At 47.3% G+C, this 13,725-nt stretch overlaps 1 protein-coding gene and 1 long non-coding RNA gene across 15 annotated transcripts in view; one reads left to right on the top strand and one right to left on the bottom strand.

Annotated features, from left to right (window-relative positions):
* The window catches only part of DLG4 (discs large MAGUK scaffold protein 4), a 147,319-nt gene that overhangs the window by 64,875 nt on the left and 68,719 nt on the right, over positions 1-13,725 (top strand). For 2 of the 14 annotated variants that reach the window (XM_082197583.1, XM_082197580.1), the window contains exon 1: positions 10,019-10,134. The exons of the other annotated variants lie outside the window; for them this stretch is intronic. The gene's annotated coding sequence lies outside the window, so the exon portion shown is untranslated. Of the gene's footprint in view, positions 1-10,018; positions 10,135-13,725 lie in introns of those variants that run through there. 14 annotated transcript variants of the gene reach the window in all.
* LOC309518154 overlaps positions 1-13,725 on the bottom strand; it is a 214,594-nt gene that overhangs the window by 151,299 nt on the left and 49,570 nt on the right. The window lies entirely within an intron of this gene.

The raw sequence follows: 13,725 nt of genomic DNA, 5'->3' as shown, positions 1-13,725 counted from the left end.
TGCAGTTTGTTAAAGATGCTGAGAGTTGTTGGGGGGCCACCACTCCTTCTGAATCCCCTCACGGAGCTACAATTCGCAGAATGGTTTAACAGTCTCTCTTCCTAGGCAACTCTGGTAATTGTAGCTCTGTGGAAACAAGGGGTCTCCTAACCACTTTCTGCACCTTTAACAAACTGCAGCTCCCAGAATTCATTGGGGGAAGTCATGACTATTTAAAGTGGTATCATAGTACTTTAAATATAGGGTGTGAATGTTTCCATGGTCTGAGACTCAGGATCAGGCAACTGCCTAGTATGTGCCTATGAAAGAAGGTCAAACTGGTTTGGGCACAGAGGGGCTGAGCTTGTAGAGGCCAGAAGGCTGCCCTAGGAGACAGTTGGCACCAGTGAAATCTTTACTGCTTTTCCAGGCCTGTAAGAACCCCTGCGAATTTATAGTCTGATCTGTCATCACAGGAGGACAGAAGCTTGTTGAAACTGGGCATCTGGTGCCCCCTGCAGGACCATTGCTAGGACATCTTGGCCGGACAGATTAATCCACACTGTTTATCAAAGCTCTTTTTGAGATGCTTCAATGACAAAGGACCACTACCAATGTCCCCTCCCAAATCACCCCACAGGCGTTCAGTCAATATGTATGTCCTGCCATCACACACAGAAAGAACCTCTTTGTCTTTATATGTGACAGTTGCATCTTTTAACAATCTTCTAATTAGGGAGATATAGTCTGGCACTTTGGAGAGGCTGAAATGTATAATTCTGAATGGGGAGTCCCCACTCCTCAAATGTTTTTGAAAGACTATATTAAGACTTTCACACTGCAAAGCAGCAAAGCCCTTATTTCATCCATTCTACCTCCGTCCATGCCCCTTTCCCTCCCCAGTTTTGAAAAAATCATTTTCAGTAAAGGACCACACAGTTACAGTGTGTGTGTGTGTGTGTGTGTATTTGTATACTCAAACCACAGTGAATGTGAATCAGAGGAAAGATTTGGGATTTTCTGTCATCTTTGTGGGGTGATTGGGTTATGCTATTCCCAGATTTGGGGACAGGCTGGCCACATTCAGATGATACATTTAAAGCACTATGATTCCACTTTCAACAGTCACAGCTTTGTTCCAAAGCAATCTGGGACCTGTAGTTTGCTATGGTACTGAGAGTTTTCCCCCTCACAAAGCTACAATTTTCAAAGTGATTCACAGTCCATGCCCCTTGCAGGGAACTCTTGCAATTGTAGCTATGGGAGTGGGTATAGGGGTCTCCTAACAACTCTCAGGACCCACAGCAAGCTAAAGTTCCCAGAATTCTTTGGGGGAAGCAATGAAGTGGCATCATAGTGCTTTAAATGTATGGTGTGAAAGTGGCCTACATGTAAGAGCACCAAATTTGCACTCAAAAGATCCCAGGTTAACTCTCTCCCTTTAAGACCCTGCCTTCCAGGTGCCAAAGATTCACAGTGTGATAGTGCAGTTGCCCAGTCTTATAAAGCCCACTGACTGCAGCCCCTTCCTTTTGATTCATGTGGGTACAAACAATACTGCCCCACACAGCCTTCAGCATATAGCTAGGGACTATGAGACTCTGGGCAGGAAGCTGAAGAGCCTTGGGTCACAGGTAATCTTTTCATCACTCCTTACTGTTGAAAGTCATGGCCCAAGGAGAGAGGAAAATACTGGAAGTAAACCACTGGCTGCACAGGTGGTGGTGTCAGGAAGGGGTGGCTTCTTGGATCATGGTCTCCTTCCTCAAGGAAGCAAAAGATGGGCTACAGCTCACAGCAGTTGGCAAGAATGTGTTTGCTAAGAGTCTTGTGAACCTGATCAGGAGAACTTTAAACTAGATGCTGATGGGGAGGGAAACAACATTACAGATGACAGAAGAACACCTGGTACTGGGGATAGCTTCATTAATGAAGAGGAAACTGAGGTGGTGCCCCAGAAACCTGCTAAAGGGCAAGAAACTACAAGAAGGAAGCAACTGGAGGAAATGATTCATGGTTTCAGTTGTCTCTATGCAAATGCACAGAGTATGGGAAACAAGCAAGATGAATTGGAGCTTTTAATACAGGATAGCAAATATAACCTGGTAGGCATTACTGAAACCTGGTGGGATGAGACTCATGACTGGAATGTAGGAATTGAGGGTTCGAAAAGGAGTTCAAAAGGAACAGACGAAGTAGGAAGGGTGGAGGATTATATGTAAAGGATGTGTACACTTGTGAAGAAATCCATGACCTGGAGCATGGAAGGCAGATTAAGAGTATATGGGTCAAAATTGTAGGAGAGAAAAGCAACAGTGACCTTGCTGTGGGTGTCTCTATAGACCACCAAGCCAAACTGAAGACTTGGATGACGCCCTCCTAGAGCAGATTACCAAACATTCTAAAAGGAGGGATACAGCACTCACGGGAGACTCAACTTCCCTGATATCTGGTGGAACTCAAACTCTGCCAAGAATGTAAGGTCCAACAAATTCCTCCATTGCCTTGCTGACAATTTCATTTCCCAGAAGGTGGAAGAAGCAACAAGGGGACCATCTGTCTTGAACCTGGTCTTCACCAACAGAGAGGAACTGATCAACGAAGTGGAAGTACGTACTCAGAAACGTGGAAGGAAGTGGTCATGTTCTCCTGGGTTTCAAGATACAGAAGTAAGCTGAGTGTAGTCAGACATGCACTCTGGACTTTAAGAAAGCCAATTTCAAAAAGTTTAAGGAGATTCTGGGTGAGATCCCATGGTCAGAAATTCTCAAAGAGAAGGGAGTCCAAGATGGATGAGAGTTTATTAAGGGTGAAATATTGAAGGCCCAAATGCATACAGTTCCAACAAGAAAGAAAAGTGGGAGGCATCTAAAGAAACCAGTGTGGCTGTATAAGGAGCTTACAGATGAGCTGAGATTTAAGAAGGGCATGTATAAGAAATGGAAGAAAGGGGAAATCACAAAGGAGGAGTATACATGAGTAGCCAACAGTTGCAGGGTGAATGTCAGGCAGGCTAAAGCTCAGAATGAGCTCAGACTTGCAAGAGAGATTAAAAATAATAATAAAAGGTTTCTTCGGCTATGTTCAAAGCAAGAGGAGGAACAAGCAAGTGGTAGGTTCCCTAAGTGGAGAAGATGGAGAAATGTGGAAAAGCAGAGCTGCTCAACACCTACTTTGCCTTTGTTTTTACCCAAAAGGAAACCAATGCCCAACCTGGTGATAACAGAATGAATGATGTAAGGCGGGAACTGCAGCCCAAGATAGGAAAAGAGGTGGTAAGGGAATACCTAGCTATTTTAAATTAATTCAAATCTCCAGGCCTGATGAGCTGCACCCAAGGGTATTAATGAAGCTTGCAGATGTAATCAATTCTTCAAGAACAGGGGAGGTCCCTGCAGACTGGAGACACGCAAATGTTCTCCATCTTCAAAAAGAGGGAAAAAGAAGATCCAGGTAACTAGCAACTGGTGAGCTTGACTTTGATACCAGGAAAGGTCCTAGAACAGATAATTCAACTGTGTGAGCACTAAGAAAAGGATGCTGTGATTACTAAGAGCCAGCGTGGGTTTCTCAAAAACAAGTCATGCCAGACAAATCTCATTTCTTTTTTTTTTCTTTTTTTGATGGAGTTACAAGCTTTGTGGATCAGGGGAATGCTGTGGACATAGTTTATCTTGACTTCATTAAGGCTTTCAACATAGTCCACCATTATATTCTTGCGAGGAAGCCTGTAAAAAGTGGGTTGTACAAGGTAACTGTTAGGTGAACTTTCTGATGGTAAGAGCTGTTTTGACTCCCTCAGGAGGTTGTGGACTCTCTTTCCTTGGAGGTTTTTAAGCAGAGGTTGGATGGCCATCTGTCATGGATGCTTTAGTTGAGATTCTTGCATTGCAGGCAGTTGGATTAGATGACCTTGCAGTACCTTCATGAACTGCTAGTCAGAGCAGAGAATATTGAGCTGGCTGGACCAGTTGGCCTGATTCAGTCTAACACAGCTTCATATGTTCACTTTGAGGGGGGAAATTGGATTTTAATTATTTTCATCAGAATTTGATTGTGTGTGTGAATGTACAAGAAGCACTTTTGGCTTTCCAAAAATAGGTGATTGTTTGAGGGAGCTACTTACCTTCTCCATAATGGAAAATACTAAAAAGATAAGAACACAATAATCTTCTATTTGAAAAAAATAACATTACTAGAGATTGGTAGGCAATAAGAGAATAGGGTAAGGAGAATTTACATTGGCACTTGGCACTTGTCCAGTTAGCATTAAATTTTGCTGTCTTACACACACACATTGTCTCTTTTTTCTCCTTTCGTTGGCATCTGCTGTTCTAATCCTATTGTGGATGCGAATATTTCTGATTAAACTGGCCAAGGCGTTGTCTGCAAGGTTTTATCTGCAGGCAAGGCCAGCTGGCTGTTTGAGAAGGAGGGGGTTGCTTGATAGGAAGGAACAAGGGGCAGATAGTGGTGAAAATGCTTTGCTGCTTGTTTGGTTTTTTTCCCTTTTAAATGATGTGCTCTAACATTTTCAATACCCCGCTTTGCTCATCTATGAACTCCCTTAGCACCTGACACATTATTAAAGTACATGAACCCACAATACACAGTGATATCAGTTCTCTGCATAAACAATTTTAAAATGGGGTGGGGGAGCTGGAAACACTCATCTGAACACCTCAAATAAAACCAGGCATTTCATTAGCTGCTTTAAGACTGACAGAGTGAGTTTAAATAGGGGTGTCCAGAGTACTATCTAGTTCTGTTCTGTTAGATGAGTTTCAGTTTGTAAGGCTCTAGAATCTAGACAGCGTGCTTGGATCAGTCAGGGTGACTTCTTGCACTCTGGCTTTTGACAGCTGATAAAAACTAGCAAGGAGGGGAGAGCTGGCCCAGGGAGGTGGTTAATGCCTCCTTGGGAGAGATGATGGTCCCTGCCTGCCTGAAGGAGGCAATGGTTAAACCACTCCTTAAGAAACCTTCCCTGGGTTTGGAAAATGCAAGTAATTACTGGTTTGGAAAATGCAAGTAATTACTGGCCATTCTCCCCTTCTTGGGCAAGTTTCTTTAGTGGCTGGTTGCAAACCTCATCCAGGTGCTGTCGGAGGAAACTGGTTTTCTAGATCCATTTTAATCAGAGTTCAGGCCCGGTTTTGGCACAGAAACTACTTTGGTCGCTCTGAACGATGACTTATGTCAGGGGAGAGACAGGGGAATTGTGTCCCTCTTAATTCTCCTCAGCCTCTCAGCAGCTTTCAGCATTGATCATGGTAACCTTCTGGACTGGCTGTCTGAGTTGGGGATGGGCAGCACTGCTTTGCAGCAGTTCTGGACCTACTTGGATGGTCATTTCCAGAGCATGATGCTTGAAGAGTGCTCTTTGACCCTGTGGAGCCTTCAATGTGGTATTCCTCAGGGTTTAATCTTATCCCACATGCTATTTAACATCTACATGAAACTGCTGAGTGGAGTCTTCCAGAGTTTTGGAGTATGTTGCCAGAAATATTCTGCAGACACACAGCTCTGCTTCTCCTTTACATCTGCAGGTGTGGGAGTGGATGTGCTGGACTGATGTCTTGCCTCAGTAATGGACTGGAGGAGAGCCAATAAACTGAAGCTCAATCCAGACTGAGGTACTATTAGTGGGCTGTTTCCTAGACTGGATGGATGGGAGGTGGCCTGCTCTTGAGGGGGTTACACTCTCTCTGAAGGAGCAAGCATGCAGCTTGGGGGTCCTTCTAGATCCTTTGCTGTCATTTGATCTTCTGGTGGCACAGAATGCCTTCCATCCACTATGGCTGGTGGCCCAACTGTACCCCTATCTGGACTGGGTTAGTCTAACTTCTGTTGTCTATGCTGTGGTATCATTTAGGTTAGATTACTGCAATGTGTTCATTATACATAGGGTTGCCTCTGAAGATGGTTTGGAAACATCAGCTGGTACAGAATTCAGTGACCAGGTTGCGCACCAGAGCAAGGCGGTTTGAGCATATAACATCAATCCTAACATCAGTGCATATTCTCTATGCATTTTCTTAAAAAACTCCCTGTAACAGCCATCTAAGAAAATGATGAACAATAAATTCAAATCAATGTAATACCCATTTCCAAACAATAAACATAATACCAAAAAATCAGTGGTATACATAATAGCTGCAGTGCTAAATAACTGAAAAAGCAAATGTGTTGAACATATATATACACACTCCAGCTGGACTAGTAAAATCTTGGACAGGTTACAATTCCCATTTCACAATATTTGAAACCCAGTTACCTCCCACCTTCATCCTTTTCTTGCAGAATTCCCTCATTTGGGAACTGGGGGTGAGGCTTCAGGTTTGTACGCCTGGCTAATCTGCAGGGGAAAGGAAAGGTAGTTCCATAGGGTATGAGGCTAAATTGGGACCCAAATATGATGTGTGGTTATTTGATTTCCTATTTACAGTGGCGTAGCGTGGGTTGTCAGCACCCGGGGCAAGGCAAGTAATTTGTGCCCCCTAACCCATGGATTTGCGCCCCCTAACCCTAACCCCCAGATGTTGTGCCCGGTGCAGCCGGCCCCCCCTGCACCCCCCCACGCTACGCCACTGCCTATTTATTACATTTATATCTCACCTTTCATCCAAGGAGCTTAAGGCTGCATACATAGTTCCCCTCCACCCCTCCATTTTCTCCTCATGTGAGGTAAGTTAGACTGAGAGATGGTGGCTGGCCCAAGGTCAGCTGCATGGCTGAGTGGGGATTGGAACTGTGTCTGATGCTCTAACCACTACACCACACTGGTTTTTCCCCAGCTTGGTGTTCCTGTTAATTCATTGTGGGGTAACTGTTGTCAGTTGGCATTGAAGGTGGTCATGGTGGGGCACAGAATAAAGGCTTAGTATGCTGGGATATATTTATTTTATGCCAGCTGTGCCCATGACACTTCACAGTATCCCAAGACATCAAGTCTGTGTCCAACGGAGCCTACAAAGAAAATTCACCGTAGGGAAAATAAACAGCTGGTGAGGAGGCAGGGGATGAACAGGGAAGGAATACACAGTTGTCTCAGGGTGCCTCCAGGGTGTCAGTATTTCACAGGAGGGATTCAAGTGCATACCAGAAGTTTAGGATTGCGTATTTTAAAGTGGACTCAAAGGCTCTCTTGACCCAGCATGGCAAATCGACTTTTAAAAAGAATTGGAACTTGTTGCAGTTTTGGAAAGTGACAGGAAAATGCATTGAAAAGGCTGGGGTGCACAAATGACTTAACGGGAAGATGTCCAAACACCCCCGTCAGCACAAGTGCTCCTTGTCATATAACCTGCTTGCAAAGAAGGAATAACAAGTGCTCAGTTAAGTCCAGATATCATCTAACTACAGTATAAATTTGTGCAAGCAAATCAGAATACTCAATGAATATGTTTTCTGGAGATGCCTTTGGTTGCATATGCTTAGGCTTACTTGCAGGTAACTTTAGGCCAGGTTTTGCCATTCTGTCATCCTTCAGAAGTTTTGAACTCCTATCAGCCCCAGCAAGCACAGGTGGCTTGTTTAGGGTATGAGACTGCAGACTGAGCAAATGTAGAGTTTAAGTAACTTGCAGGCAGGGGCCTGTCTCTTTGCCAGCTAAGTAACATCTTGTGCATAATATTGCATGTTATACCCAGAGAAGATGGGGCTGGGTTGGAAATCTAAATAAGGACCTTGTGGGATAATGACATACACACGGCATCTGTAGAACCAGCCCTAGCGTTAGGCAGAGTGGGTCAACTGGCTCAGGTAGCTAACGATGGGATGTGTGGATGGACTGTGTGACTCGAAGAGAAGGAGAGACCTCCTTTGAACATGGGCTGAGTGCATTTCTGTCCCACTGAGCAACCTGCCCCATGTAGCAGGGCTTCTAGTTCACAGAACACACTATCTCTAAGGCAGACTTAAATTAAGCTGCATCCAGGTATATGCACACCATGCTGCATACCTTTTACAGCACACCCAAAGGACATCCCCACCCCAAAAATTTCTGGGCACTGCTTTGAAAGTATTGCTGCAAAAGCCTGGCACCTGTCCCTCTCTCTGCCAAGCCGTGGCAAGCAAAAGTGCATGGGATCTCAGGCACCCACACAGGGTCTGTGTCCCTTTTGAGAATAGAGGACACGGTGGAGACTGTTGTGCTTTAAGAAATAGGGTTTATTCACCTATTTACACCCTCGGTCTGCTAGGAGCAAGTCTGCATCTTACAGCATGGTCCACAGCAGTGCAGGCAGTCTGTCCTGAGAGCCAGTGTGGTGTAGTGGTTAAGAGCGATAGACGTGTAATCTGGGGAACCGGGTTCGTGTCTCCGCTCCTCCACATGCAGCTGCTGGGTGACCTTGGGCCAGTCACACTTCTCTGAGGTCTCTCAGCCCCACTCACCTCACAGAGTGTTTGTTGTGGGGGAGGAAGGGAAAGGAGAATGTTAGCCGCTTTGAGGCTCCTTAAAGGGAGTGAAAGGCGGGATATCAAATCCAAACTCTTCTTCTTCTTCCTTCACCCTCGCCAAGAACAAACTCCCCTTTCTTCTTCCCAGAAGCTCCTTGCCCTTTCCCAGAGCAGTTACCCTGACAGCCTTCCAAATCCCCAGTCTCTGGTCACACCTGGGTCAAGTTGTTGAGGACCCTCAATGGCTCTCTAACAGCTCTGCTCTTCCTTCAGCCAGCCAGACTATCTAGTGCAGGCATGTCCAAAGTCCGTTTTGGGGCCTAATCCGGCCCTCCTGTCGGTTTAATCCGGCCCCAGTTCCTGGGGTAAAATCGTAAAATAAACCTCAACAATTTCAATCCTAAAAGAAGCTCAACAACTCCAACCCTAAAAAAAGCTTCAATCCTAAAAAAAGGTCAGCAACTTTGGTTGGCCCTTTGGTCAGCCCCCACTGCCCTTGACTTCATCAAATGGGGCCCTCTTTGAAAAAAGTTTGGACACAACTGATCTAGTGTAAGGCAGCCCAGGAATCCCCTTGCAGCTTACTGTATATTCTCCCTGCATATCACAAAGAACCCCAAACCCTGGCATTTATTAATTTCTAGGGTTTACCCCAAATCTCTAATAGTACTGTGTGTGTATTCTTGGAAACTAGGGTTGGGAGAGAGGAGCAACTGAACGACTTTGGGCTGTACAAATGGACACCCAAGCAGATATGGGCAAGGGAGGGTGAGGAGCAGGATGACTTTAGGGAAGGGGTCACAGGTCACTGGGAGAACAACTGCTTTGAATGCAGAAGGTTGCAGGGTCAATCCCCAATGGCAACAAGCCATTTTTCAGAAAGGGCTGAGAAAGAGTGGTCTGAAACTTGGGGTAACCGCTGCCAGTCAGTGTGGGTACAGACACTGCTGGAAATAAGTCAGCTTCCTATGACTGCTAGTTAAGATTGTTCCAGAAACGGGAGATGAGAGACCTCAACTTCCAACTCTCATAATAATCTCTGAAAACTGGCCACACAGGTTACTGGCAGCCCAAGAATGCTTGTTGTCAGCTAAATCCTACTCAGAGTAGACCCACTGGAATCAATGTGTCTGTCCGCTACAATGGGGCTTCTCGCATGTTTCCCACACATTGCCAGAAAGGCTAATACGCGGAGACCCTTAAGTGGGGGCGCATGGAGACTGAGAGCAGAGCCCCCGTGTTCAGGGGCAGTGTTACTTCCCAGTGCCTGCGGCTAGGGAGCTGCAAGGGGGAAAGGGCTGGTGCCTTCCTGCCCTGCCGACTTGTGAGCTTTTGAGGCCCTTGGAAACGGGATACTGGGCTGACCGACTGGACCCCGGTCCCGTCCCGGGATCCGTGCACGTGCGGCCTAGTGGGCGTCTCTCCTCTTGGGCTCTGGCGGGGAGGAGGCTGGCCTGGCGAGGGAGGGGAGGAGGGAGGGGAGGGGATTAGGGCAGGCCGGCCTGGCGGGCAGCGGCAGCAGCTGGCGGCGGGCGGGCGGCAGGTGCGGCGGGCGATGGGGCAGAGTCGGGGGGCGCCCCCTGGCCGCGGCGGCGGCGCGTAGCCGATGGGGGCAGGCGGGGGGGCGCGAGGGGGATGGGCCTGAACGGCGTGTCCCCCCCGTTCCGCAAGCTGGGCTGCTTCTCGCCCGTCCTGTGCCAGTGCAAGGTCACCTGCAGCAACCGGACCCTCTCGCTCGTCTTCGGCTGCAAGGTAAGGACGGGTCGTGGCGCGGGTGGGAGGCGGGCATCCGAGGTCGGGAGAAGAGGCGAGACGATCCGTGCAAAGCTGGCGATCCGACTGTGACAGCCCGCTGTGCAAACGTGCAAGCGCCTGGATAAGGCGCAGGGAGTTTGTTCAGGGATGCATCTTTGGGGGCTGGGGGGGGGGGCTGGCGGTGTTGGGAAAGCTGGCCCAGCGGAATTCAGGATGTGCGCTTGAGCAAAGTGCAAGGTTGAGCGGCGTGCAAGGTTGTGTGGCCTGCTCCATCGGGGAAGGCGCGAAGGTGGGGGCGAGAAGCGACTGGCGTGCAAGCGGCTCTCTGGGGAGGGAGGCGCCTGACCTCTCCGGCGAGTGCCCAGGGGTGGGGGTGGGGGTGCCTCCACACTTCTGTGGGGACATGGTTGTGCAAAGGATCGCGAGCGCCAGCCTCTAGGCCCCGCTTGCATAGTGGTGCCTGCTTCGATGAGTTTCCCATATTGCGCCTGGTCCTGATGCTGAGATTTCTGCTCCCTTCACCTCTTTTTTAAAAGATGGTGTGCAAACATGGGGTAGGGAGCCGATGACTAGACCCGGGGTCCTAGAATCTGGCCCCACTTCCATTTTCTTCCCCAGAGGTTCTTCAATCACTCCTAGGGTTGAGAACTCTTGAACCCAGGGATTTGGGTGAGTGTGGGGTGACATTAGTGGTGCCCTATGTATGCTGGGGAATTGGGGCAGGGGTGGGCTGGGGTCGTGGGAGTCTTCTCCTTACAGTTTTCAGTGTGCAAGGAGGAGCTTTTGTCAGGGCAAGGAAGGGGGGGATATTTTTCTGAGCTGACTTTAATCTTCACCAGCCTGAGGCTTGTCTCCTCGTAAAGTCCTGGCTGTGCTTGTGAACCTGGGGATTATGCTTTTTAATCTTCTGACACTGAGTGAAGGAGGGTTGTAATAATGCAGTGACAAGCCAAGTGGGGGGAGGAGGAGGAGGTAAAGTGGGAAGTAAGAGGGAGGAGGGAGAAAACTTCCCAGTCACCCCTCCAGAGAATAAGCCCAGCATTTCCACCCCAAGCTTATCCCCTATTTGAGACCCAAGTCTCGCAGGAGGCAGCCCTTGCCAACCAGACACCCTCCAGATGTTTTGAACTACAACTCCCGTCAGATTTAACCCAAACCATATGAAGGGTCCCGTTTGGCAAAGACTGGCTTAGTAGATCTGTTCAAGAATTTCCCTGCCTTCCTCCAGAAAAAACCACTACAGTGGTACCTCGGGTTACAGACGCTTCAGGTTACAGACTCCGCTAACCCAGAAATAGTACCTCGAGTTAAGAACTTTGCTTCAGGATGAGAACAGAAATCGTGCGGCGGCGGCGGCGCAAGAGCAGCAGCGGGAGGCCCCATGAGCTAAAGTGGTGCTTCAGGTTAAGAATGGACCTCTGGAACGAATTAAGTACCGTACGTAACCAGAGGTACCACTGTATTGACCTTTGACAATTGGCCATGCTGGCTAAGGCTGATGGGAGTTGTAGTCTAAAACCTCAAGAGAGCACCAGGTTGGCAAAGGCTGGTCTTAGAGATCTTCTTTCTTCTTTTCTCTACACTGCACCCCTCCTTCTCAATCTTGTCTTTTGTCCCTTTTCAAAGCTTCCTTGTCAAAGCTTAAAAGGAAAGATCAAAGAAGGGAGCGAAAGATGGATTGGGTGCCCCCCCCTTCCAGGCGCATGGTTGTGGGAGGTTGGACGTGGCGTTGTACCAAGCATGAAACACATCAGAGAGCCCAGGTAGAAGTGGGGAGGCCTGCTGAGGATTGGGGGCGGGAGGGAGGAAGAAATATTTTGCACTCACACTCATGCAAAATTAAGAAAAATACCAACCCAAGAATCATTTGAGCCTCGTATCTCTCCTGCCCACCCGACCCACCTCGGGTTAAGAACTTAATTTGTTCTTAACCTGAAACTGTTCTTAACCTGAGGTACCACTTTAGCTAATGGGGCCTCCCGCTGCCGCTGTGCTGCCGCCGCACGATTTCTGTTCTCATCCTGAAGCAAAGTTCTTAACTCGAGGTACAATTTCTGGGTTAGCGGAGTCTGTAACCTGAAGCGTATGTAACCTGAAGCGTATGTAACCCGAGGTACCACTGTATACTTAAGGAACCTGCTGTAATGAAGTACTGTCTATCTGCAAAGGTAAAAACTGAAGAATCTCCAAGGACAGAAAGCTTTTCCTCCTCTCATAACTTGCGGACATCCAATGAAGCTGAATGTTGGAAGATTCAAGAGAGATAAAAGAAAGTCATTCACACAGCACACAGTTAAACTATGAAACTCCCTGCCACAGGAGGCAGTGATGGCCGTCAAGCTAGATGGCTTTAAAAGCAGATGAGACAAATTCATGGAGGAGGAGAGGGCTATCAGTGGCTTCTAACCATGACAACCACATTCTGCCTCTACTGTCAGAACTAAAAATGCCTCTGAACAGCATCGGATTTAGGGCGGTGCTGGTGGTTTCCCCAAGGGGCCACAAAATAGAGAAGATCCATAACTGGGAAGATTCATTTGGGGGTGCCAAAATTTGGCCTTGCACAGGGTGCCATATTACAAAAGATTACCAAAGTCTGCCCCTGCCTCTGGATACCGGTTCCTACTTGTGGGCTTCAATTCTTGTGAGAAAAGGATTTTGGACCACATGGGCCCACACCACCCTAAATCCGGTGCTGTTTGGAGGCATTACTGCCTCTGACAGTAGAGGTGGACCATAGTAATCATGGCCAGAAGGCATTGATAACCTTTTCTTCTGTTAATTTGTCTTAAAGCCATCCAAGTTGGTGGCCATTGCTAATCTCATGTGGGAGCATCTTCCATGGTTTAACTACTGTATTTTTCTGTGTATAAGACACCCCCATGTATAAGACGCTACCTATTCGGCCGCCAATCGCTCTACAGCCTGCCCGCCACTGCAAATCACACGCATCGCTGTGGCCACTATTCTTCCCTCCTCAACCTTTCATAAGGTTCAGGACCCCTGGCTTCCAGCCCCTTCACTTATTCACTTTCATTTCTAAGATATTTTTTAACTCTCTTTGAATACTGCTTTACATAAACTTTACATGCAGATTTGACAGATATTAAAACTTCCTGCTTCTGAACTTCATTTCTATTTTAGGTGTCAAATAGAGCTGTCATTTATACAGTTCATCTAAATACTAATACTACCGCCAACCACCACATGGACTTCTTATCACCAAATAAAATTTATGGATTTATTTATTTCATCCCAGCTCAAATTTTCTTCTACAGGGATGAAGTTCTTACATAGCTTTATATAGGTAAAGAGCAGCCAATAGCTATCCAGGCTGTGCCACCAGCCAACCAGAAACCATGGGTGTGGCTTATGCCTGTATATTAGGTTCTCCCACCAGGCTGTGAGTTGCAAGAATTTTGTAGATTTCCTAATTGTACAGTGCTGTGTCTATGCATGTGCATAAATGATTTTAGGAAAGTGGAACTGGAAGAGCTTTGTGACTTGATTTGAGTGTTAAATTCTCCACCACACCAAATTTAGCTAGAGAGCTGTTTTCCCCTCAAGTCTGTGGCTGCTGGTCTGTGT

Source organism: Podarcis vaucheri (assembly GCF_965113315.1).
Source record: "Podarcis vaucheri genome assembly, chromosome: 13".
Classification (NCBI taxonomy): Eukaryota; Metazoa; Chordata; class Lepidosauria; order Squamata; family Lacertidae; genus Podarcis; species Podarcis vaucheri.
Note: the sequence above shows the minus strand (reverse complement) of the source record. Positions and strands in the feature narration are given on the sequence as shown.